The sequence below is a fragment of the Cygnus atratus genome, chromosome 15, assembly GCF_013377495.2.
Source record: "Cygnus atratus isolate AKBS03 ecotype Queensland, Australia chromosome 15, CAtr_DNAZoo_HiC_assembly, whole genome shotgun sequence".
NCBI classification, from domain to species: Eukaryota; Metazoa; Chordata; class Aves; order Anseriformes; family Anatidae; genus Cygnus; species Cygnus atratus.
The window spans coordinates 407576-434600 of record NC_066376.1 but is presented as its reverse complement, the minus strand read 5'-3'; the positions used below and the strand labels follow the sequence as shown (position 1 = coordinate 434600).

Sequence of the window (27025 nt, the reverse complement as noted above, 5' to 3'; positions counted from 1 at the left end):
CTGGCCTCCCCCACAGGCATGCGTGCAGCTGCTGGGCTGGAACAGGCAAGCACCAGCCCAGAAAGTTGAGCAGTTTGGGGCAGTGACTTGTGCGACCTCTGACTGCAATGTCTTCCCCATGTCCTCATAGACTCATTCCTTGGCAAGCAATCACCATGAAAAAAAATAATAATAAAGTTCTTTTAAAAGCTTTTATTAAAGATCTAAGAAAAAAAAAAAAGAGAAAAATCTTTTAAAGTATTTGAAATGTAAAGCAGGGCTTTCATTTTAACAGCATCCCTTATTCCTTTTGTCTTTTTCTGTAGAGAGGTTTCACAAGAAAATACACAGTTTGACAGACTTCCAGATGATATTAAAGAAGGCATCATCTGATTGTGTGGGAAAAGAAACAGTTTAATTGAGCCGGGCTAGAGCTGTTTGACCCCGACCTGCTGCTTTGTAGAAGCAGCCAGACGAAGGCAGGTGGTTATCCAAACACCAATGGGTGCTGGTGCTGTGCTGCAGCTGCAACCTCTGCCAGAGAGGCACAAACCCACCACAGCCCTCCCCACACTCCCCAAACTCGGTCAGGGCTGGGTGCTCCAGAATGCTTCTCACTGCTCTCCTTTTGCCCACAGGTCTGCAGAACACCCCGTGCCTGTGGCGCTGGGCCAGTTCCCACCGACCACCAGCAGCTTGTGTTCCCAGCGGACATCCCTCCACTGGCTCCAAGGGCGGGTGTCCCCACGGTGTCCCATGGTTGCAGCAGAGTTTTTCACATTTTTCCAAGGGGGGGTGGTACTTCCAGCTTCCCCATCGAAGCCTGCAGCAGCACGAGCCCTTGTCCCCTCCACAGCCATGGTTCTGCAGAACCCCTGACACCAGGCCCAGGTCAGGGTGCTGCAATGCGCTGGGATGTGTCCCTTGAGAAGGGCAGACAGGGGAAGGGGCCAGCAGTGCTTCCCCAGGTCTGAGCTGACGTTCAGTGTGCAGGAAGATCACCAACCACTGAGCAACATGGTGCAGTTGTCTGCTGAAGTTAGATACGGAAATACAGACATGTGAGGTTGCAAAAGGGCTGTTATGCTCTGCAGAAAAAGCAGCACAAGGACAGGGAAGCAGCAGGCACATGGAGTGGGGTTTGCCAGCTGGACCCCCCCTACTATGTGCTCAGAAATCGGCTGTTGCCACGTCCAGCGCTGGGCACAGCTACGCTGCTGATACAGGCAGTGACCAGAGCACGTCTTACCCCACACCTGCAGTTTCCCAAGGGGGAGCTTGCCGAACAGACTCAAGAGTAAAGAAAATGTGCAGCAGCAACCAAAGCCAAGCAGCCTCAGATCAGCCACTGACAGCAGGAGGACAGAGCAGTGAGGCTGCGACTGGTGCTGAGCCTCCCGGGAGCTGTGCCGGGGGCACTGGTGCGGGGCCAGGACAGCCCCTGCTGGCAGAGCCGGGGCCTGGGCCTGGGCTGGGGCCAGGCACAACAGGAGGAACCGCGCACAACAGGGCAACAAAATCAGCAGCCATGCAACAGCCCCGGCATCTCCCTGCTGATCACAGCAAGGCCACGCCATGGCCATGCCCTCCGCCAGCTTTAATTTATCCACATGCTTGATGCTGAGGTTACACTGCTCACGAGGCTCAGATTGCAATGGGCTTGGGAAAGGGACAAAGAGACAGGTGACTACAAATTTTGTCAGCCCCTTCCCAAAGATTTCCCGGTCTGCTGGACTCTGCTTTCCCCATGCATCACCTAAGGCAGTTTCCAAAGAACTGCAGGGAAACTTGTCCCTGCCTCCAGCCATCTCTAGGAGAAGCCAGTTGGCAGGGATGGGGATTGCTGAGCACCTCCGACCGCCTGTAGCCACCTCCCTGCTGGTGGCAGGGGGACACGTCCCCATGCAGCAGTGTCTAAGTGTGCCCACGGGCCAAGCTGGCAGGGCCATGGGAGCTGGAGGTACACAAACAAGCACCAAGAAATGTTATTGCTTTTCTAACAAGAAGCAATAGATTAAAAAGGTAGTTAAAAATTCATCCAAGAGAGGCAGAGTTTCCCAAGCATATCAAAATTAATATTTATAAAGGGGATTGTTGCTCAGTCTCAATTATCCTAAAAGCTGGGTACAACTGATGCATTGAAGAAACCACGAATATAGGCATGTCAAGGGAAAACCATTCCCTGTGACCACTAACAAAATGCAATCAGATCTGCAACATGTGGAGCCAATTGATTTTCAACAAGTTATACAATGTAAACAAATGATTGATTCTTGGGCTCCTTTTATTTCTGAGCAAGCAGTCAGAAATCTCTCTGACTACTCTAAGCAGGTAAAGCTGGTGGTAAACAAGGGCTACAGAGGGGCAGCATGCAGTCCTTCCATCAACCTGCAAACAGCAGGAGCTTTGATTTTTCTTTTTTTTTCCCAGCCCCTTAAGCAGCCACTAAATAATCAACAATTCCTCAAGTAAGCAACTCCCTGCTCGTATGAAATCTTTCTGTTGCCGGTGGTCATGTCAGATCAGATTCTGCCTTCAGTGAGAGTCAGGAGGTTTTTATTGCTTTTGCATTTTGTCTGTTCTGATGTCTCCAGCCTTCCTCTGATTTACACGAGACAGATGAGACAGGAATATCTCAAAGAGCTTTATCACTTCTCTCTGTCAGCGGCTGCTGCTAAGTCAACAGTGCGATGGTGTGTGTCTGGACCAGAGAGCACAGAGGTTGCTCAAATCGTTCTCTGCTCCCGGTGAAACCAATAAGCCATACTCCACTGCCTCGGCTCGGCTCCCCAGCCGTGCCCCGTGGTTATGTCAAATTAAATCTCACCCACTCACCAGCAGACTTCCAATACTGAAGCAAAGCCTCTGCCCCCCAGGGAGGGCAAGGGGGAGCACAGGCCTGGCAGGAGACGGTGCGGACCTGCAGGGGGGCTGCAGCTGCTGGCCCAGTGGAGCCATGGGGAGCCACGGCCCACAGGGCGCTGCCCATCGTCTGCCTCCAGCCACCTCCTTCCAACACAGCTGTAGGGGTGCAGGTCCACAGGCGCTTCTGCCCATGGGAGCTGTTTGCGTGGAAGTGAATGTGCTCTTCTGGGGGCAAGGAGGTTTCTCGCACCCCGCCCAGGTGAGCGCACACCTCTGCCTCAGCTGCCCCTTCGTGCCATGGCACGCCTGCCTAACACAAGAACTGCTCTCTTGGCACGGGCTGGTCTGGGACAGGCACCACTGAAACACTGCCCATCGCATCCAGGAGCACCCAAGCGTCTCACCTGCCACTCTGCTCTGTGCAGTGCCTCTGGTTTTGCTTAAGAGACTCATTGCCACAAAGGTACCCAGAGACAATGAGGACTGCTCCATCCTTCCCATGTAGTGTTGCACACCTCTTACAAACTGGAAACAGCCACATGTTGCACCTCATATTTTATTTACCCATCACTCTACTTCTCCTTTCTTCCCCTTACTTACACTTACCCATCCTCATGTTTCAGCAATAGGCACCAATGCCCGGGCAGAGCACACCCCACATGCAGCCTGCTCGGCCGCTGCTCTCCCACCCTTTGGAGCACCTGCCTGCTGCACTGTTGAGATTACAGACTAAATATCAGAGAAAAGAATTGTATTTACACCAACTGTGATAATTATTGCAACAATAGCAATAAAAATACATTTCCAGAGTGCCACGAGCTGCGTGTTCACACTCATTTGGGATGGGACTAACCGCTGTTGGTGGCCTCCGCAAAGGGACTGCTGTGATTCAGGCTGCAAACTTAGGGAGGGGAAGACCAGGGGTGGAGAGGAGAGGAGAGCATCAGGGAAGAGAAGGGGTGACAGGCTTATTCCAGCCCTGTCCAAGAAAATCAGGGCCCATTCCCTGACCAGTGGAGATACTCAAGCAGCTATGGGTGACTCTTGCCATCAAGCAGGAGCTAGAGTGGTGTTTTTCTCATAGTGCTCTGTGCTGTGTTCCTGTTTCCCAAGAGCCTCACTCTACTCTGCCCTTGTTTTCACTGGTGCTCTCGCAGGGCTGCAGCCACCCCAGCACCCCAACCAGGCTGGGGGCTCCCAGCTCTGCTCTGGGCTGCCAGGCTGGGGCGTGCAGTCCCCCAGGATCCAGCCCCCCGCTCCCAGGACAGCCCAACCATCCAGCCCATCAAGCCCCTGGAGAGCGCATCCTCCCCAGGAAAACAGCCTCCTGTTTCCAGGGGCCTCGGCATGGGGGCACTTCTGGAATGAGCTGCTCCAGAGCTGCAAGGCGCTGTAAACAGCCAAGAGCCCGAGCCAGAGCCTGCCCGCCTGCCGCCGCCCCCAGCAGTGTTTACGGTGGCACATATGCTGTGCAGTGGGTTTGTAGTGCCTGCGGCGTGTCTCACTGTTGTCAGGCTCAATGCCCGTTCTTGGTGCCAAAGTCTGGCACAATTCCTTGCAAGTGGGCACAAATTCATCCTAAAACACAAACAAAGGAGGAGGTAGCGCAGTCATCGCTTGTGTGGGCACCGAGAGATTCCTGCATAGGGAGGGACTTCACCAGGGCCAGGAGAATTTCTGTTTAAAATTAAAATGGTCTTTTTAAAGCAGATTAAAACTCATTATGAAAGCAACCGTGAACAGCTGTGATCTCACAGCAAAGACTTTCCTGGCTCTTATAGAAATTGCCCTGTTCCTTTTATAATACCAGAATAATTCTACCTCTTTATTTCAAGCTTGCAAGATATTTATATTTTATATAATTTTGACAGATCTCAACTGCAAATTGCAAGTTGTTTGTTTTTTTTCTGCATATGTATTAATTGTGTGTGTCCAGTGCTAACCCTTATTGCCATGTAATTTGTACAACGTAATTAAACATATACAAACCATAATACGTTGCATTTGGAAGAGTTACATCTAGTTAATTTAATTGACTAATAACATGTTTTCATTTAGCAGCACGTACTGTATTTCCAGTGATTGAATTAATGTCATGTTAACGGCTGCCTTTTGCAACAACATTTGGCATAAATTGCATTAAAAATTGATGTTCGTACAAATGTATTTTGAATACAGCTCAGCATGTGGTCTGGGAAAACACTCCTGTTGTTTATTAAATCAGCTCAGTTCACAAGTGTACTCAGAGGAGCATCACTGCTGCCCTGCACCCTTTGCTGGCAGGTCTGGAGGAGCCACAGCTGTGTTTCTCCTGCCCCAGCCCCAGACAGCCTCGTGATGCCTCCCCCAGCTGCAGGACCAGAGATTTTTCACGCTTGCTGGCTTGCACTGCCAGAGGTTACAGCTTCCCTGCATGGGCTCCTGAAACAGGTTTTAAAAGGATTTTGTGTTGAGAGGGAGTGCAGTAGGAAAGCTCCAGGCGCCCACTGGGAAAGAGGCAGACCTGGAGACACAATTAGCTGTGTCCCTCCGTAAACCCCACACCACTGTGACTGTCTAGCCTGCCCGCCTTCCTCCCTCAGCATCCACGAGAGCAGAATGAAAACATGCTCTGCTGCTGCCTCCTTCCCCTCTGTCTTTATTTGCACGTGGTCCCAAGGGCGGCGATCGATGCTGTCACTGCAGCCAGGAGCCTGGCACTCACTCTCGCCTAATGCTGGAAACAAATCGGGCTGCACAGAACGGGCCTCCAGCTGCCCAGCCTGTGATTTTGAGAGGCAAAAGGAAACCAAGCATCTGCAAGCCTCAGCCTGCAGCCACAGCCATGGACCAGCTGCATTTGAGTCTCCTGTCACCAGCAAGATGAAAGAGCCCAAAGCTTTCTCTTATGCTGAGGGTGGCTTCAGAAGTTGTTCCACCATGGACAGCAGGTGGAGAGCGCAATTAGAGGAAAGGCTTGGAAGATCAGATCTGTTGCACTGAAGTTAAACCTCCAGCAGGGGCTGCAGTGTCTTTGCAGGCTGGCTTGCTTAGTTTTCACATCTGTCATCAGTTCCTAGCTTCAATTTAAGCCAAAAGCAAAAATATGGAAATACAAGGACAGAGGAGGTGTTTGTGGCATCACAGAGCAGCCCAGACCACAGCTTTCTGGAGCACGCTGGGAGGGAGCCCTGCCCAGCAGGGAGCCCACCACATCGCCCAGGCACCGAGCAGGAGCAGGGCAGGGCAGTGCCCTGCTGGGGGGGCACAGCCACCCCCAACACCCTCATGTGTCCTGTCCTGGACGAGCAGCCCTAGAGCCTCAGCCCCAGCACGTCATGGAGGGGCAGAGCCTGCACCGTGCTCGGCTGTCCCCTAACAGGCACCGCCTGGCAGGGTGCCTGGGCTCTGAGCAGACAACTTCTGTGCACATTTCAAATGAACTTAAATTAATAACCAGCTCCTCGGGCTGGAGCGGGGGCTGCACAGAGGAGAGTAAGCCACAGCTCCCGGAGCTGCCTGGGCTCCCCGTCAGTGCTGGGGGCTCCACACATGTTTGGAGGTGTACACGAGGGCTCTGCTGGGCAGCACAGGGACTACGGCTGCAGGTGGCTCCCAGCTCTTGTGCACGCACAGTTGGTTGCATGCAGTCATGCACGTACAGGCATGAACACGCAGGCACGCACATGCTTTTTTCCTCACAGTGGTTCAGAAGTCTTTTTTCTTTGTGGTGAATAAATAACAAGAGCTGGGTTTTGATTATGCATGGCAAAGATGCTGCTTTGAGAGCTGTCTGTGATCCCAAGGAGCCTGCTCGTTCTGCCTCTGTTGTACATCAGTACTAGTGAGGAAAAAAATGGCTTATGAAATTCAAGGTGCAGAACAGAGACTGTCAAGGCAAATGGTGAGCCCACACTGACTTTTTCCATTTTGTGCTTAAATCCATGCAGGACACCCTGGGCTTTGTTATTTATGGGCTGTGTCTTCCATAATTCCTTTGCACAGGTCCTTTCTCAGAGAACATGCCAGACTGGGAGTGGCAGGAGAGGGGGCACGAATACAAAGCCAGGGACCATTTCAGATACACCATCGCTGGGCACCTCTCTGTCCTTCCCTCTCCCCTCTGTACTGAATCATTCGCAATGCACAAATCTGAAATGTAAGAGCAGAAGTACCCTGCTGGTGCAACCTTCTCCTTAGGTCGTTACCTGTTACTTATTACTCCTGCCTTGTGTGGGCAGAGCCTGTTTTCAAGTGGCAGCATTAGTGCTGGAGCACACGTGCCACTGTGACATATGGACAAGGGGAGCCCTTCCTCTTCTTTCCCAGGAGCAGCAGCCTCCTTCTCCTTCTGCCTGATCCTGCCCCCCCATGCTGGGTGATAATGGGTGTTCATGCATCTCAGCATGTTCTTTCTTCACTGATCATCACTGTGCGTTCATCAACAGATGTGGGCATAATTATATCAACCCAGCAAAGAGGATAATGTCAACAGCTGGGAGGCTGGCCGAGGGAAAGGGCTGCCCCGAGCATCCTAAGAGTCACAGAGGGGACCCTGAATCAGAGCTGATAAGTTTCTTGCCTCTACTGTGCTGCCAAAGGACAAGAAACAAGCCCTTGGGATGATGATCAGGAGATTCCAGAGGTACCCAGCAAGCTCATGGGGTGAGCATCCTGGAGCAGGATTCTGAAGTGCCCTGGCCTTGAGGTCTGCAACTGTCTCGAGCTGGAGCCTCTCCACCTTCTGCTTAGACAAATCCCATGTTTCTGATTTGATTTCAGCTGTGGCAGGTTCCTCTCCCGAGTACCTTTCCAAGTTCAGTCCTTTTGACCAAGTCTTTTGAAAGCACTGGCTCTACATATGTCATGTTTGTCTCTTCAGCAATATACAACTCCATCTTTAAGAAACAATATAGAAGAAACAATTAAGAAACAGTTCTTGCAAAGCCTTGATGTTTCTGGATTCAGTAGCAAAAGCACTACCTGCTTGCCTAGATCATGTTTATAAGGACCACAGCTCCACTATTGATTATGATTTTTTAACAATTTGAAATCAATTAAAGTGATTAAAGTGAAATCAATTAAAGCTCTGTGGGAAGATCTGTATGTAGTTAGGAGATAATGCAAAACGCTTCTCACATGGCCAAAGCAAATCACCTTCCCATGGAAGATGGATCTGAGTTTGAATAACAAAGCAAACACACCAGGATGTCAGGGTTCATCTCACAGCTAAGCTCAGAGCTGGTGGCTGAAATTCACAGATCAGCACATCACATTTCCACTGAACAACTCAGGAATCTCTGCAAGATGTGGCCACTGGTTAGCAGCCCTGAAGGTGTAAAATTTTCTTAATTTAAAGCAACAGCTAAAATGAGATTTATTTGAGAGAACTTTATCTAACTTCAGAGTGAGTGAACTAAATGCTTAAAGGCCACTTTTTAAAATGAGTTCAAATAGAGTAAGTAGTGTAGAACCCGTGAATGGCATTTTTATTTTAAAGGAGCACCTATTGTTTCCTTTCAGATCTGTGAACAAATGTAGTGCTCCTAAACAGAGCCTAAAAGCACGAGATATAAGCACACCAGGCAACATGCAAGATTCCCAGCAGCTCTGCTGATGCACCTGCGTCCCAGGGGGCAGCTGCATCAGCCTGGTCACCTGTATGCTCTCCTGCTGCCTCCTACCTCTGCCTGCCCCAATGCAGAAAAAATGAATTTCTCTTCTCTCTCTAAAATGGGTCTTTTACTCTAGTGAATAAAACAATTCTATAGAAAATTATATAACTTTCCTACAGGGAAAACCTGCAATGGCATGTTCTTAGCCCCCTTTGGAACAGAGCAGACCCCAACATACAGCAGGGCAAGGCAAGCTGCTGCCTCCTGTGCCGCCTGAGCCGGCCGGTGGGAGTACCTGCAAGAGCACTACTCTGCCCAGGGAGCCGGGAGGATTTTGATCAGGCACATGGCTCGGTGATGTGCAGGAGCTTCCCCGCGCTCTCTGGCGTGCTGGGGACCCCAACTCTGGCACTGGCTACGCAGGGCAGGCAGGTGCAAGGACACAGGTGAGCCCTCACTGCTGGGACAGTGAGGGGAGGCTGCTGCTGGCACGGGCCTGGCCCAGTTCTGCTCCCTGCTCCCAGGGTTCAAGCAGCCCATACACTGACCAGCTAGGTTTCCTGTCCTGGATTTTGTCTTTGTTTCCTGAGCTTCTTTGTCCCATCAACCTGCAGGCAGTGTTGGTTCCCCATTCCAAGAGAGAAATTGTCTCCAACAGGAATTTGAGCTGTTTTGCCTTCTCTGGAGACACCCTGCAGAGCCAGTGGGATGACGACAGCTGCATCTTGCAGGGCAGTACTGCAGGACCTGCTCTGCAGAAAGGAAAAGGCGCCTCTGTGGGAACATCCTGCAAACCTGGGGAGGCACCAGAGAGGTTGAACTGGAGCAGAAATGCTGAGAAATACCCCTGGTGCTGCCCAGCCAAGGCACCCAGCTGCTCCTCAGGCAGGCAGGCACAAGGCCCCTGCACCCTCCCCAGCACCCACCTTCCCAGCACACGTTCCCCACCCATTGCTCTCCAAACCCTGGGAACTATCTACTTCTACCCCATCAGCTTTCCCATTCCTTCAGTCTGCTCGCTGCCTCTGCTTTACAGCAGCCTGGGATGCCCGCTTCTGCCTCCTCACCGCTTGCTCTGCCTCCCTGTCCCAAACTTCCCTGTCCCCTGTGTCGAACACTAACCATGTTTTATAGACACACCTCTCATACTCATTTACTGTCTGGGGTTTTCCGTTTCACAGTCTACCTCCTTGGTCTACATTTCTACATTGCTTCGGATAAATATCTGGCCCATACAAAAATTTCCTCGAGTTCTTTATTCAGGGATATTTGCTTATCACAGCACTGCTGACACAGAGACATTTCTGAATATGTTTTGTTCCAAATAAATGGGCCAGCCAGACAACCAGGTAAAGCCTATCACACTGCTATCATTGCTAGACAAACCCACCCTGCACACTCAGCCCCAGAGACAGGCAGTCCAGTCTCACTTCTATGGCTCCAGCAAATACATTTACCTCTTCTTTGCTCCACGTGGGAGGACAAAATGGAAAGACAAAGCCATTGGACAGCGGTTCCCCGTACTGGCTGCCTGCTCCTACTATGACCCAGGCTCAGCCTGCAGCAGTTGGTGCTAGTTTTAATCCCTGTATGGGACTCCATCCCAGGCAGCAGAGAAAGGAAAGTGAGGGCTGTCCCACACACGCATTGCTTTCCCCACCTTTGCCCAGGACTTGACGCAGTGGAGCTGGGGAGCAGGTGGCTGCGCAGGGCGCACAGCGCCTTAACTCCTCGTGCTGCCGAGCTCCTCCCCAGCCCCTGGGCACAGGGAAGGGGGAATGCAGAGAGCTCAGTGGGCATTCACTAAATCCAACATAAAATATTCCCCTGACTCTCCTCAATAAATCCAAAATCACAATTTTATTAGTTCTATACCTAGTGGTACATTCTGTTCCTGCTGGAAAAGAGGGGCAAGGAAAAAAAGACAGGAAAATTGTTGGTTGTAGTGGCATTTGTCTGGGAGCCTGGAAAAACAGGAAGACAATGCACAGTACGTTTGTGCTGATGACAGCCTGATATCTTGTCTACACATAGACATTTTCTATGCCTTCACAAAAACATATCTTCACCATCTGTGTAAGCACCATTCATGTGCTGCAGCAAAATCTGAGGGGCTGTAAAAGACACCACAAGGGGCTTGTGAACTGGGAGCATTTCACAGTTTGTGGGGAAGAAAGTTCCCCTTCTTTGGCTTGCTATGTTCTTTGCAGGTTAGACAGGCTTGATTTTCCACCTCTCATCCAGTTGTTGCTTACTAGCTCCATGGGTGAACATTCCTGCACACAATTTGTACTATGGTAAGGGGATGTACAGGAGTTTGGTTATTACTACCAATGTCATCAGCTTTAATCTCATGGCAACCGCAACCTATGGGAGAGTAACAGACAACTGCCTCTAGTGCATGTTCAACTCAGCACAGCCTAACTGCTTGTGTTGCTATAACACAGTTTGCACACAGTGAGGGAAGGAGCACTGTCCTACAGATTACGTTTGAATCATCAGAGACGTGGTGTGAAAGGCAATGCCAACCTGCAAGGCAAACAGCACAGCAGAGAACAGCTTTTGCCCCAGTGGGCATAACTGCTGGAAAGCACACCTCAGTCAGAGGGGGAATCAGGGAATCAGCAGTCAGCAAGGAGGCAGGGTGTGGGCTCATGCCACCAGCCAAGAACGCTGCTTCTGAGGAGTTCTTGGCACAGTGCAGAGCCAACCTCTGCAGATTTCAAAGGCAAATCAGCAATTCTAGTTCCATCCGAGAATCAGCACAAACAGGATTGACAGCCCCAACTCGCTGGAATGTGCCTTGCTCGTCCCCAGCGTGTCATTGCAATCAGCATCCCAACAGAAATCTCTGGGAAACAAAAGCGCATCCAGAGAAAGACTTAAATCACAGAACCATACAGCAATTAAAAGTCGTGTTCATAACAGAGTCATTTGTGCTGGTTCTCATATTCTTTACATTGGAGCAGCACGTAATAACCATTTCAATTAAATTACGCTTCTCCAAGGTGCATTAACCACTTTTATCCATCCGATTAATTGGACCCATCTCTACTGCATTGAGCAGAATTACATCACTCCAGAGGGAAAGCAGACAGTTAATAAAAAGTGTTGTTGTGGTACTAATGCAGGAACACTTTGCTATCAAGCACGTACGCTCACACACGTTTATTACAAATTGTCTACTCAAGCACAGATGCATGGTTTTACCTGCACGCATGTAGTTAAGCACACCTAGCAGGCAAACACACATCTGCTCTTGGAAAGCATGAATTGCTGTAGGCTTGCATGTTTTGCAGCATCAACATCTCCAGAAGATGTCCTTCGAGTCCAGTGTTATCATCCAATTTTCTTTGCTTCCTGGGACTTCAGTACCTTGCCCCGTAACTCCCAGGCAGCTCTGCATGGGGCAACAAAGCCCTTGCGTCGCCTGGAGCCAACAAACAGGCATCCCATCACACACTCCAAGCACTGCTGCCTTTGTGTGGCTGGATGTGCTTGGTCCTGTGCTCCGCTAATTACCACTGTGTGACAGGGCAACTTGCCAGTTGCCTGGACGTCACACCAGTGGGCTCTGATCCTGCTGCTTCCCTTCCTCCTAGGGTACAGAGCATGGCAGTTCTGCTGAAGGCAAAGGCTTCGGTGAAGGAAATTGCACAGGGCCCAATTTGTGCAGAAAGAGCTGACCTGCTGCCATGACCTGGGGGTGAGATTTTATTTACTTGAGAGGGATGAATGTTTCCATGCAAATTCTTCAGGCACTCAGTTCTTCAGATTCTTCTGGACAAGAAATGAAGAGTGATGCTTCCCATGCAGCAAAGGAAACATTGGTGATGAGCAGCAGCTGTAGAAGGGCAGTGTATACGTAAAATATGGTGAATGGGACATCTTGATGTGTGCGTGGTGGTCACAGTGCATTTGCAGTCAGCGCACAGACACCACGGCAGCTGTGCATGGGCTGGAGCCCCAAGGTGTGTTCCCAACAACAGCTAAGAAAAGATCTTAAAAAAATTTGCTTGCTGGCTCTGGGGCTTTGAGAATATGGTCTTTATGGTTCAATGAGCCCTGCCGCTTTGTCTGGATTCCAGTTTCTCTATGGGAGCAGCTACCTTGACACCTCTTGGGAATTAAATTATCTTTTGATGTGAGACAGTGCATCCAGGAGAGCTGCCGAATGCACCTAGATGAGTATAGCCCACATGAACTCTGGGGAGTTGTGCTAGAATATGGTAAGACTAGGTAGGCACTGGAACCTTACCCTTTTCCTCAAACCAGACATATACTGAAAGGAGCAGGAATGGAAGAGAGACAGCTGTGCCAAAGAGGGAAAGGTCTTTTGCAGGATCCTGCCTGATCAACCTCTGATCTGTGCTGGAGGGAAGGTGCTGGGATGGCAGAGAGGCACGCACGTTTGTATTTCTACGTGCAAGCATCCATGTTGTAGGAAGGGCAGCTATCTCATTCATTCTCTCCACAGGCACAGATAATATAGCCTCAGGAGCATGCAGTTATCAAAATGTTATAAATTGTTACCTTTTAAATAGTGTGGTAATTTGCTAGTCCATTACAGGAGGAGTTCTAGGATACAAGGAGCACGCTATGAAAAATTATGCCTTCTGAGTCACTGCTGACCTCTGCAGCTGAGGTGCTCTCGGAACTGCTCCATTATGTCAGACTACCCTGAGCAATTAGCCATCCGTCAGAGCTCATCAATGTGTCATGGTGCTACAGAAGACACCACACATTCCTGACAGTTCCCTTACTGGAAACGTTTGCTGCATAGGTGCCATTCGCAATCATGCTGGTGTAACCTGCTGCCACCAGCAGAATGCTCCCAGCAGGGAAAACCTCAGTTGCTCTCTGTAGCCACCTCTCCTTCTGTAATTAAGGTATCTTCATAGACCTCACAAGTGAAATAAGCCAGTTAATTTTAGTCCAGTGGTTCCAATTTAAGAATTCTGCAAAACTGGAAATAAATAAAATCCTTTTTTTACAATCACTGCCTTTTTTTTTCCTGACAGTGCTGCTGCTGAGCACTGTCCATGCATAAGCCAGCAGAAGAGCTGCTTGCTCTGGCATGGCAGCACTGATGCTTCCCAATAGGACCCGCTCCTTTGTGGACACAGTGGAGAGAGCCATGCTGCCTGTCTGGCACCTTCCTGACAGATGTTCAGGTCTCTTCTTTTCATGGCAGTCCTCCAGCTCTATTACAAAGAGTCTCATTATTTCTGAGATTCCCAAATCCTACTTTCTCTGTGTCAAGTCTTTCTGTATGGCCTGAACGGTCATAAAAAGCCTCCACACGTTTCACAGACCACCCTGTTTTGTGCCACCAAAGGCTGTTTCTTGCAACTAAGCCTCCAGGCAAGATCCTCGTAACAGTGAGATATGGCCAGCAAGGCTGCTTATCAGCCCACTGTTTTCTTGCAGTTTGGGGAAGGAGGTAGCTCCAGGTCTATTCAGCTCACAACAGGAGAATTACATCTGTTACATTGTTTTTGTGCAAAGCAAAGGGATATTTCTCCTAACCTATGTTTTAATTTCTGCACATAAATCCCTCCAAACTTAAACCTCCCATTTATTTTACGTGCTTAGACATTTCCTCGTGAGTTGCAGGTGAAATCCATGTCCTGGCATCCACATAAAAGCAAATGCAGAATGAATGTGTCCTGGCTATAAAAGGTATCATCCCTGGAGACAAATCTTTCCTTTCTGGGGAGGAAATCCTCAAGGCTCATGAATTTCCCTATGAATTTCTCTCAAAATACATACATTTCAGGACATGAATAAACATGTAAATACATGACGTGCTATTCCTAGGCTTTCTGGTCAGGAAGCAACAGGCAAATTGCAGTTCCTAGAAAACTTGCACCCAGCTTCCTTGCAAGCCACTTACTAAATACACATAAAACATCCAGCACCTGGGGAAGAGTTACCACCCTAGAAACATGCACAGTGCACTATGATAACATCACACACAAAACACACGTGCTGGTACCACTCTGATCTAGCAAACCACTGCAGAATGACAACACTTGAGAAGCTGCCACTGTAATTCAGGAGCTACTGGGCCAGGAAGGTGAACAGAGGAGCGCTGGCGTGGCTGGCAGAGCTTCGCCACAGGGCCCACGACTACTCCCTGTCCTCTGGGAGTACCCAGAGCTGCCTGCTGTCCGTCCAGGAAAAGTATCCAAAGGTTTCAGCCACAGGGTGGCTGGTGCAGTGCTTGTTGGCATAGGACAGCGTGAAGCAGAGGGCAGGTCTTCCCTAGTTTGTTTCCTCCACATACATATTTCTCAGAGGAAACACTATCAGAGAGCTCTGTGGGATCGTGAATACGAATTGCTTTGACCTCACTTAGTCTGATATGGTGGAGTATTAAATCTCTATTTTTCAAGCATTAAGCCTGTGTAATAGAAGGATGCTGCGAGCAATTTGCAATAAGATGAAGGGATATTACTGTCCTGGGAGACAGACAATCCAACCACATCCACAAATTGATAACAGAGATAGTGGCCTAGGTTCATCCTAGCTATTAATTAAGGGCATGTTTTATGTGGAGGACAATACCAGTTTACACAGGCAGGTACTACTGGTCTTCCCTTCCCTGTTGTGAGCAGCATTCCTGGACCTGGACCGCAGCCAGGTGGGTCAGCTTACCTTGCTGAACCTCAGTTCACGCACTTACACCTGAATCTCTGACAGGCAAAATTAATTTCTCAAGCCTTTAGCACAGCAGCATCAGAGCTGCTGTTCTGCCTGCTCGTGAGCAGCCGGCGCTGCTGGAAGCAGCTGCAGCAGGGCACAGTGTGCAAGCCCTCCTTCCAGGGACATTCAAACACTTGGCCAGACCAAAGAGTTACCAACTGTGTTGAGAGCTAACATGTCTCTAGCCGCTAATGAGCAGCTAACCATGTCCTGAGCTCTTCCTTTGCCCTCAGAACTTGCTGCCTCATTATCTGGCTGATCCCCATCTCTCAGGAAAGAAACCCAAAACCAGATTTCATTCTTTTTTACCTCTGTATTTCTCATCTTTGCTGCTCACATCATCCTGCTCAGTCGAGACAGGATCCATCTCCCACCCAATGCCCTCAGCAGGCTTTCACTTTCCTTCCCCTGAACTGAGTGCAGTGGGACTCTCACATCCATTACTCGGGCTGATTACAGGGCCACTAACTTGTGTCTTAATTACCAGCAGGATATTATCCTCTTATAGCCTTTTGCTCCTCTCCCTAGAATTTAGCAGCAAGCCCGCAACAAGCCCTGAAAGTTGATCCCCGCACTGGCTTGCAAGACCCTCTGCTGCTCCTGCCTGACTTGAGAGAATGCCCCACAGGTTGCACTCCGGTCCTCTGGGCAAGGCCAGGCCAGCATAAAGGGGCACCCGCCTCGGGGAGCCCACAGCCACTGGCAGCATGCTGCAAGGCGAAGCACAGCAGAGGGCAAGAACCGAGTCAGGTGTGAGGCAGCTCCCCGGAGTAAGGACAGCGACCCGCACCCTCCGGAGTCAGCCAGATGGATGGAGCTGTAGCACGCTAAAAACCCCACCGAGCTCCAGCAGTAACATCGTGTCGGACTGCTCTTCTGGAGAGCGCCTGCCATGCTGGTGGCTGCCCAAGATGTTCTATAGAGCTAAATAATGCAGGTCAGCAGTGGAAGTACGTATATAATACTGGAGGAAATAGTGCAAAAGTCCTGTGTAATGAATCAGTTAACGCATCTCTTCTCACAGGCAGACACCCCTTGGGAAGAACTGAGTCAGAGATACAGCGGTGGGATAGGTCAGGAAGGCAGAAGAGCTATATGGAGAAGATGCAATTAAAAAATGGAGAACTGATGTGGTAGCGAGGACAGGAAGACTGCTCCAGACCACAGACTCCTGCTGACTGCTGCCCATCCCTAATGCTCTGTGTTAGGGCCCACATGAAGGTCATGCACACGCATTTCTGGAAAATCATGTTCAAAGACATGCTGAGCTTCCAGATGGAAAGTGTGAGCCCTTACAAACAGAAAGCAAAAATTTACAAAACAAAGGGAGGGAAACAAAAAGTTGGAAGTCAGGCCATCAAGAGTGAAAGGAGCATCCTTTGGTGTCAGTGAGCATGTGTCCACAGCCTGCAGACCACGTCTGGCTGCAGCCTCACCCTCCATCTGCCCGCCTATGAAGCCAAAACTCATCCTGGGATGGCAGCGGTCATCAGCCCAGCAAGCAGGGAAACCTCTGTGCTTTTGCATGCCGTTCAGTTGTGCCACATCCTAGCCTGCTCTTTGAAGTCAAGATCTCTACTGTATCCTGGCATATTGTGGATTACAAGATTTCAGTCTGCCTGCTGCAGCTCAGCTGTATGTCTGATCTTGGGTGAGGAATTTCTCTTTATACCAAACTGTCTATTCAAGTCATAAAAATAGGCTTTTTTTCCTTCTGTAAGTGCAACACTTTTCATATTTTTACTTCCAGCTGCCTAGATAGTATTTCACTTTTTTCATTTCTAGTGCTCGCTCTCAGTTATTTAATGTGAATTTCTAGGGCATGGTGCCCTTAGCAGACATCAGAGCAATATAACACAAGAAATCAGATATATGCTGTTCCAGGAGAAAGCAGGAACAAAAAGACAAACTAGGCTCTTAATACATATGGTGCTTTTGATTCATGGAATATAGAAAATTGTATTTGATTATATCTGTAATGGATCCTCGTAACTTTAGATTAGGGTTATGCTGATGGCCCAACTAATGGACAGTTTATTGCAGGAATACATTTCATCCCATCATATTTTTTTCCTGATATCAATTACTTTGAATGTTTAAATGTCTCATTTCTCTGGATGTTTATTGCTCAATTTTCTTTTCTAAAAAAAAACCCTACACACACAATGCCCCTGGTGTTCCTCTGCTAAGTTGCAAGGAACTGGTTTGCCTGCTCCTGGAATCCAGAAGCATACTGTCACCTACCAGGTGCATAGGTTGGAGTAAGATCCATATTTGTGGCTTACAGCTATTGAAGTCATCCCAGCGTGATGCCATGAGGTAATAGAGTCAAAGTTCTCTTAGCAGACAAGTGGATGCTATTGGAAAAGAAAAAAGAAAAAAGGAAAAAAAAACAATAATAAAAAGCTCATTAAATTAATCTGTCTAAGAAGGAAAAAGAACTTGTAGGATTGCTGCCTGTGAGATTAACAGCAAATCTGATGATAAAAGAGGTTGGAAGCAAAGATGATTTGGTGGAAAGCATTTCGTTTTCAGTCAACTTATATTAGTAAAGCCCTGAAGAATAGAATCATTAAATTATTACTCTCTGAAGTAGTGCAGAAGGGCCTTGAAGGAAATGCTGTCATGTCAGTAAAGAGTTTAGGCGTCTGTGGAGGTACCAGAGATGTTCCTTATTGATTTGAGGGCTAGGGGCAGAGGGCAGCAAGGTTGGTGGATTTTTCACTTTGACTGGCTCTAACCATGTCTGAAACTACCTAGGAAAAAAAAAAAAAAAAACTTGCAGAGAAAAATGCCACCTTTGTCCTACTTTAAATACCAGCCAAACTGCTTGACACCAGTGATTTCAGAATGATCTCTGCTATGTACTTTGCAGAAGTATGTTCTGCCTCACTCCGGAACTGATCACCGTCAGTCAAAGGGTGGCATGATGTCAATTTCCCTGAGGAGCAATGGTCCCCAATCAAGAAAAGACACAGAGCTGTTTGAGGGCATTCGTCAGGGCCATGGGCTGATACATGTCAGTGAGGAACAGTGGGTGCACATTTCAAGGAGAATCTTTTTTTTTTTTTTTTTAACCTTCAGCTAAATTCTTCAATTTGGCCAATGTGCCCAGAGGAGAAAACCCAGGGGCTCCTCAGCCCGGAGGCATTTTACTGTCACAGCCCTGATTTCTTGGAGAAAAGAAAAACCTGATGACAGAGTTGTATGAGAGCTCTATCAAAGAGGGCAAGGCTGCTGTGCCCAGAGGAACAGATTTTCCCGAGCAGCCCAAATCCCCAGGTGCCTGGTGCTTTGCAGGCACGTCCCTGGCCATTTCATCCCATCTCCATTAGCTGCAGAGCCCAGTGCCAGATGCTCAAGGCCACTGTGGTGCCCGGCTCCCTGCTCGCACGGCCCACCACCAGGAAGGCAGGCTGTGGCTCCTCAGAGAAGCCCAGGAGTCTCCCATGGTCTGAGATCATTGCTGCAAGCCTGGGGTCCATGCCAAGCACCCCTCTCCTGAAGACCTCAGACTGCCTGTGGATGAGACTAAAAGACTCTTCCAAGGATTGGGGATGCCCTTGGGTCAGCATGAGCATCAAGATAAAGCCCACATGCCCATAAGGCTGCCAGGCTGGTAGAAGATCAGGAGTCAGTGCTGTGCAGAGACGAAAGGGCATGCAAGGTCCCCTCGTGATGAAGGTGACACACCGAAGCAAGACACACTTCTGCATTACAGTCCCTGAATGGGGCACCACACCAACCGCAGAGGCTTCAGCAAGGGCAGAGGAGAGGGGACGTGCCTGGGGCAGTGCCTCGCACTGCCAGGAAGAGCAGCAGGCCCCTTGCACGGGCAGAAATTCCTGCACCCGGGAATGCAGAGCTGCCTCACCCTCTGCAAAAGCACACTCATTCACATACAGGCCGCATGTTATTGCTGCTCCAGGAAGAGAGATCCACTTAGTTTTTTCATTAAAATGCAAATTAATTTAATAAAAAGTAGAATTGTAAATTAATGAAGCACTTAAAAATTCTACATAATACAAGGCTAATACTTACTCTGTAGAATTTCCTCCAGTTAATATCACCACTAACTCTCCCGAGTGGGACCAGCCTGGCAGCTCCACCGATCTAAATCAGTCTCTTTGATTGGTGATGGGATCAGAGCTCGCCGAATGGGCACGTTGCCTTTTTACTGCTTTCCAATTACTGGGGGCAGTTGAGAAGTCTGCCTCCTCTGCAAGAAGTTCATCCTGCAAGGATGTGCCTGCCCCCTCACGGCCGACGCGCTCTGGAGCAGGGACATTTTCTCTCCCCTTAAAAGAGGAATGATGGATCCCTGTAGGTGGCTGCAGCCCCAGCTCGCCCGGGAGCACGGGGGCTGCTGCCCTGCACCGAGCTCCGGGGGAGGGCTGCCCTCCCACGGCCTCAGGCTGTAACAACTTTTTTTTTTTTCTTTCCCCTAATACAAAGCGCTGGATTCAGGCATTGGCTCCCACGACAGAATGTGCAGCATGCGAGCTGCGGGGCTGTGTCTAATGAAGGGCTGGTGGCCAGTCCCATCTCACTGCTGTCAGGCTCACAGACACACCAGCTACCATAGATCTTCCCCAGGGAGCGACTGGATTCATGGCAGCCCCTCAGCATCACTGTCCCTTTTCTGCAGGGTGGGAGCAGGGTGACAGGAGAAAGTGCCTTGGTAAGGTCTGATATTGTCCCAGGCTGCCTTCAAGACAAATCTGACTCAAGGAAACAAACCATTCCCCTGAAGGGACAGGTGCAAGGCTTGTTTTCTGCACTTTCCCTTTTTAATACTTCTACAGAAACGCTGTAGAAAATTCATCCTTAAAATAAAGTAGAACAAGAGAAGCATGCTCAGAAAATGGTGGCCAAGGCAAGTAAGGTATTTCCAGTGGGATGAATCCCTCCTGGCTTACAGGTCCACATCTGAGCTGATCGCCTTCTGCTTTTTATAGTAAATGGAGAGCAAATGCAATTTTGAAACTGTTCAATTCACCTTAATGTAAGCAACTAAAGTAGGTCAGGTAAACCACGCCACAAAATCACCCTTCCCTCTCTGCTAGCTATAAAGAGAGCCCAGGCAGACAGCTTCATGGGGACATTGCACTGGTATGTGCCCAGAGATAGAGGACACGAATCGTGCCCCTGACCTGTCTGGATGGGACCCCATGTACCCCATGTGCACCCACCACAACTCACTCAGCACGGAGCCCCAGGTGGCATGTGCCACAATGCAGGCTGTCACAGGCCAGCCCTGGTGGCCCCAGCAGGACCTCCCTGCCATGCCAGGACCTGCCAGGCTCCTCTGCTTCTGGCCAGCCAGCAGGGACCGCAAAGGCTTCGCGATGGTGTTAATCACTCGCCACACTCATTTACTGCCATGTGTACACCACTGCCAGGAATGTTATCCCTTAAATAAAACTCACCCACCCTATTATTGTAATGTCAACTCTGAACCTCTCAGATAAGCCCTGCAGACAATTTATAATTACACAGAAGTAGCTCTTGTACATTGCACCAAGGGGCCATCAGGAGAGGATTTAGGTCTTCCACAGAGCCAGCGTTTGACAGGTCTTTTTGCTGTTATTTCATCTTGACAGCTCCTTGCCACCCAGCTCCTCCTGTGGCTCCACACTCATGCTTTGTTGTGTGATCTCAGGTGAAAAGAGCACGTAATGGGCAATAATTGTGGGTGATTACTGTTTACTTGTTAACTTTGCTTGGCAGAGCAGCTGTGATGGATGCAGGGACTAGAATATTCTCTTTATCCCCTGTAGCACTTAGAGTGAACTGGTGCTTAATTCAAAGGCTGAAATCTATAAAAAAGACGACGAAACCCATCATTAAATTTCTCTTAGTGGCTATGTGCATAATTCATCCAAACACCATCAAATATAAATGGCCTTGTGTCAGGATAAGCAGTACAGGCACAGCAAATCCAACCTGCTCTAGGAGACAGAAACTGTGAAGATGCCTCTTACCACATTAATGAGATCAGGCACCAAAGCACGTCCAAGGAGCATCCTAAGCAGGACATGACGATTGGACTGAGCCGCCTGTGAGCAGCCCCTGCTCCCCAGGCATACCTGGCCCTGTCCTTGCCGATCAGCCCCCAGGCCCCTCGCTACTGCTGGGCATAACTGTCTGGGGAAGTCTGGAGATTTATCGGTCCGGGTCTTCTGTCCAAAAAAAAAAAAAAAAAAAAAAAAAACACACATTACTTTTAAAGCCTGATCAATATTTACAAACAGCAGGCAAAATGAGTCATACAGATTGCATGTTAGCAGTCATGGTGCTAATGGGAAGCTGGGCAATGCCTTCTCCATGCCACAGCAGGGACCAGAGCAGTGGTCACCCCCCACAGCCAGCTGCCCTGCCGGTACACCAGGCTGGGCCACAGTCTCCCTGCCAGTGGCCAGCACAGAGCTCGGGCAGTGCAGAGCTGCCTCCAGCACTGTGAGGGACACGAGGAGCCCGAGTGAGCTCTGCAGTCCCTCATTCTCTTATGGCCTCGACTTGTTCGGCAAAGCTGTTTGCTTGCAGTGGTACACCACTATTTTTTTTCCACAATTTAAAAACATTTGTATAGATTATGATATCTAAATTGTTTATTGTTCCATGCTAGTGTCTGAACTTTGACTGGGAGCTGAATGACCCCAATTTCACAAGCAGCAGTCATATACCGGTAAACAATCCTTGTTTCACACAAGCAGATGTTAATCTATAGTGGTTTAGCAAAGGTTTGTAACAAGTTTTCTAGAAAGTTGAGGTTTTTTTCAATTATTTGAAAAACGCCAAGTTATTTAATAAATCACAGCAAGTTGTTTTGCAAAAGTATCCTTTGAACCATTAGATATTATTGTGAATGCCAATTTTTCTTCCCACCTTATGGCAGGATAAAGATACCCCACTCAATTTTCATCAAAAGCACATGAAAGCAATCAAAGCTCCTGTAGTTTCTATGGAAATAAGGGATGCAAATTGGGATTGCGTGGTGCCTTTTTTCTTGAATTTATCCATAAAAATGCAAATACTCTTCAACAGATACTGCAATATTTGCCTTGTTCTAAGGGAAGCAAAATATACAGATGAGACTTCTGTCCACTGGCTCTCCTGGCAAAGAGATTTGACAGCTCTTGGAGCATGAGCTGAACAAGCCCTGTCAGAGCATGAAAACAGTGGCAGAACTGGCTCTGCCATGTGTGTACCTGGCCCCAAAGGGCTGCAGCTTGCTCCTCACAGGTCCCTCAGCCACCAGTATTAGCAAACAGGTTCTCCCGCCCTTTCCCACAATGCAGACTCCTCCATCCACAGGTATCTTGAGGCTCCCTGCCCAAAATGCAAGGTCATCCCAGCCCCTCTGCTGCTGAGCTAGAAGAGCAACATTATCTCTTTGGTGTGGAAAACAGACAAGCCAGAGGAACAGCACAAACAAATCACATTTGTGATGTATCTGCTTTACTTTCTTGCCAGACATCTCAGAGAAGAGAACACAATGGAAGATATCCTGCTCCTGTGCACAGCCACATCCTATCCAGCAGCAGGGACTGATCAAGACTGTAAAACGGGGGGGGTTGATTAATTCCCTTCTAAACTGAAGGATACAGAATAGTTAATGCTAGCAAAGGCCTTTGGGTTATTCCCCTAAGTGCTCTCCTGCTCTCTTCTCTTATTCTGTAAGCTGTATTGTGTGTTTCGTACAGCACTTACTGATAAATAATCAAACAGTTCTGGGAAATGCTGATCCATAGTTGGGTCTCTTGCTCTGCAGTGAGGTCCAGGTGCCCAAGAGCAGCAGTACCACTGCCACGTGGAGACCTCACAGAAAGATGGGGCTTGTCCCTGGTGCATACCCTCTGCTTGAGGGCTTAGGGAAATTTAAAAGGTCTAGGAATGGTATTTTGTATCACTGTCACTGTGCCAAAATTAATGACAAACCATGGAACTTCAACTACTAAAACTGCAAGAGTGAATTAGAGAATGCTTCATCTTCATGATTGTAAACTTGCAATTAATTAATTGTGCTGCCACTATATGCACAATAGCTAGATCAAAGAACTGAACAGAGATCAAAACAATTAGTAGATCACTTTACTTACAGTTGAAAGAACCAATTAGATATAGCAAAGACATAGCCTGGCTTAGCTGCTTCTCTTAACACCTCTGGAAGAGAAAAGCCACTCAATAAACTGTGGAAAAAATAAAGATTGTTTACAGTACAGACAGAGAAGTCATGATGGTCTGTCTGCTGACTTTTCCTTTCCGAGGGTGCAAAACATCTAAATGAGATTGCCTGTGTAGTTCTGCAGACCTAACAGCCTCCTAAAACAGGTCCTGAGAGCTACCTGGTCTGGCATTTCCTAAGGTAGAGATAGTTCTGGGTTTTTTTGAAACATAATAGCTTTCACACCTGCTAGTACATTACTAAGCACCTGTACCAGCTGCTCAGTTCAGACTTAGCCACTCCCCACAATTTTTCCTAAAATTCTTGTGAAAATACATTCCAGCTACACCTAACATTGATTCCCAAATATCTCCAGCAGGACTGTGTCGTGCTGTCTGGGGACACTCTCCCTTCCCTGAGCAGGTGGAAGAGATCAGTGAGGGACACTGTGGATTTTTATTTTTAAGTTTTTAGCCTTGGAGTGCTATCTTTGAGAAAGATGCTGTAGTGTAACCAGACATACAAGCTCACAAGAAGAATTGCTAAGTGATTCTTGACATACATTAAGCTGGATGCCACATTCATGACCACAAACAGTCGCTCTGGACTGCAGTGCCGGTCTGTATCATCCCAGGGTTACAGATGTGGGCTCCAAGCTGGGACTGCTCACTACCACAAGCCTGGAGGGTGCCCACCTTGCCAAAGTCTTCTCCAGGAGCCCCTTACAAGCCCCACACACAGATCAAGCACAGAAGACAGCTGTTGACATGCATTAGAAAGAAGGGGCTTTGCTGGACTTCACTGCCAGCAGGAGAGAAGGGACCAGGAACAGAGAGGCAAGACCTAGGAGGCAATGCCTCCTGAACAGTGAGCGTGGAGCAGTTACTGCTGTCAGCCCACCACCAGGTGATTCCCACTGTCCCGTGAGACGATTGTAAAGATCTGCACTAGGCACAGCAGTGCTGTGGCTAGGCACTGACTGCTGTACGCATACTTGGTGTCCTTGCTGAAGATACACTTCAGCACTGAGCTTTGTCTCCATTGTCGTGTTTGTCAGATTGTTTATTTTCTCTTTTTAATTGACTCAGACATTGTTTAATTTCTCTGTTTAATTGGCTCAGACAGAGAGGCTGCAGGCAATGTCATTCTCAAATCATCTCTGAGAACCATCGCAGACATGAGGGTGACATTACTGGTCATAGACAGCAAAGTGCTACAGCACCCCTAAAGGTCCACCCCCAGCTGGTAACAAGGAGGCAGTAACAGAGAGCAAGTATAAATCATAGATGTTTGCAGGACAAAGGCTATTAGCAAGGTGCCATCCTAGCTTGTATAGGATGGTATAGGAGTTGCTTTCATTTAACATACATGCCAACAAGTGAGACAGCAGGTAGGATGAAAATTCAGCAAAACACACAGCTGACAACAGTATTTGCATCATTCAAATGAGATGTGCCTGAAGGGAGCTTCCAAGGCATCTCACCACATGAGCTGGAGGCAGGTAAAGATGGTGAGCAACAAAATCATGCCACATACATGCAGTCTTAAGAGTAGCCAGTGCAGGGTATATTAAGGCACAATTTTAACAATTTATTGAGACAGATTCAATACATACCTGAAAAAAATATTCAACAAATGTTCTTTTGCATTTTCAAACGTCTTGCATCTGGCATGACCCATACTTTCCCAGTCACATGTATTACACAAACAGATGTTTATCTCTCTAGGTTCAACAGGTACAGTACAATGGCTATTTCAATGGATCAGTTTTGACAGACTGAGGTGCTTCAGAAAGTTATTTTCCACGCTCATTTCTTTTGGTGGGTGCCAGTCTGGACTGGAACAAATAGAGGTGAAAAATTGTAAGCTTAAACTTTCCCTGGAGAGCTACAAGTGTTTGGAGATCTGCAGCACTGCTCATTGAAAAGATTTTTAATAGCTTTGACCTTTGTGTGTTCTGTGCAGTCTCCTTTTGTCAAAAAGTATACATGGAAGAATCCTGGAAAAGAGCTCAAGATAATACCAATGTTCTGCAGATTTTGTAGAGAATAACAGAATGTTTCTTCATGTTTCTGCGATATTGTTCCAAAATTTAGACTACCAGCATCAGCTACCACAAGCATATAGCGGTTTATAAACAGGAAGGGCAAGTAATTGCTGGTCAGGAGGCAATATAAATATTTGTTATTGCAGATGAGTTATAAGTTATTTGAAATGATGAAATAAATCAGACAATTCATTTGACAAATAAGTATTTGATCAGCTCTGTCTGAATCACTGTGGCCAGTCAGGCACCCTGTAAAGAGAGTTCCTTGAATACATGGAATTTATGGGAAGAAATATCACTTCACCTCAGGACACAGAAGCAGATAGCGAAGTGGCCAGATCATCAATTAGCAGGCTTCTGAACTCTAGAAGAAGGCTCCTAGTGCAAAGGGAGCCCCAGCCCGGGACGCAGGAGGACGAGCAGAAGCAGCCCTGCACAAGCAGAGGTCTCCTGCCTGCAGGGGACGCATGAGGCCGGGGGACACAGCCGCCTGCTGCAGCACCCGTAAATCTGGCAGAGATGCTGCACCCCCTGCACTGGTATTTCCCTGGAAGGGGCACCCATGAGCAGACCAGCGATTTCAGCAAGTTCAGGGACGATTGCTACTCAGGTGTTTAGGTGTCATGGTTTTCAAAGTATGCCAGGCAAACCTGATCCGTTTTTTCCCCCCACATAGATACACAAAAATGAGTGTCAGTCTAATAGCTCTGTGTACATTGTGTCCCATCTGCATTCAGCACATCACTAAAACGTGAAGAAGAAAATAGCCCCTGAAAAATAAAAGTATGAGAGAGAGGAAACAAGAACTGTGAAAAAAGCAAACAGCTCCCTGCCTGTATTTGACTTCCCAGTCTCTGTCACTCCCACACCCTCTGAGCTGCTGTGTACAGCTCTTAGCTGTTTTGGACTCATGAATGTTCAGAAACATTAGTGTAATCTGCTCTGAGATGTGCACATATTATCCATACTGAAATGTAAAATAGGCAAGAAACAGCATATTTTTGGTGATTTTTTTCCTTTGTGCATTTTAGCTCAGAACAATCTAATATCTATCTATATAGTGCTTCCCTCCAATAGCTTAAATGCCAGTTTTCTACTGTTTTTACAATCTGGTCTCAAGGGATATAAAGGGCACAATACCCCCTTAACAAGGAAGAATCACAGAGCTTTGGCTTTATGTGATGAAGGAATGAGAAACATCATCCAAGACAGCTGGAAGTAAAGCCATACCTACTCTTCCCTCACAACAGCAGGTTAGAGCAAGAACATGACAGTAAGGATGGGATGCTACCAAGCAACTCATGAAGTTTTGATCTGCCGGCGCACAAGCTGGAAGTTTCTCCATCAAAAAGCCCGTCTGCTTAACCAGAGTGGCTGGAAAATTTGTAAGTGTCCAGGAGAATGAAAAGTTTAGCCACAGCAAAAGGGGCAACCTGTTGTCAGAGTATTAGATCTTGGCAGCAAGATGGATAGATAGATAGTTGGATGGCAAGACCCTACACGTGACAGTAGTGGGTAGGTTAGGCACCACCACTGTAAAACTGCAGTGCTGTTAGCTTCTGGGATTATTAGAACAAAATAAGCGTTCTCCACAGGCTCCTGCACTGCGGTGAAGCGCAGCCCCACAGGGCCACGGCCCCCTGGCACTGGGCTCTCTACACAGGC

General features: G+C 48.2%; 1 long non-coding RNA gene across 2 annotated transcripts in view; it reads right to left on the bottom strand.

Annotated features, from left to right (window-relative positions):
- Positions 1–289: 289 nt before the first annotated feature.
- LOC118256442 (uncharacterized) overlaps positions 290–27025 on the bottom strand; it is a 153944-nt gene continuing 127208 nt past the window's right edge. Inside the window, exons 6-7 of one of the 2 annotated variants that reach the window (XR_004781232.2) lie at positions 21131–21328; positions 290–1012 (exon numbers count right to left, since the gene is read on the bottom strand). This is a non-coding gene — a long non-coding RNA (uncharacterized LOC118256442). Of the gene's footprint in view, positions 1013–19295; positions 20966–21130; positions 21329–27025 lie in introns of those variants that run through there. The other variant, XR_004781234.2, reaches the window with a different exon arrangement.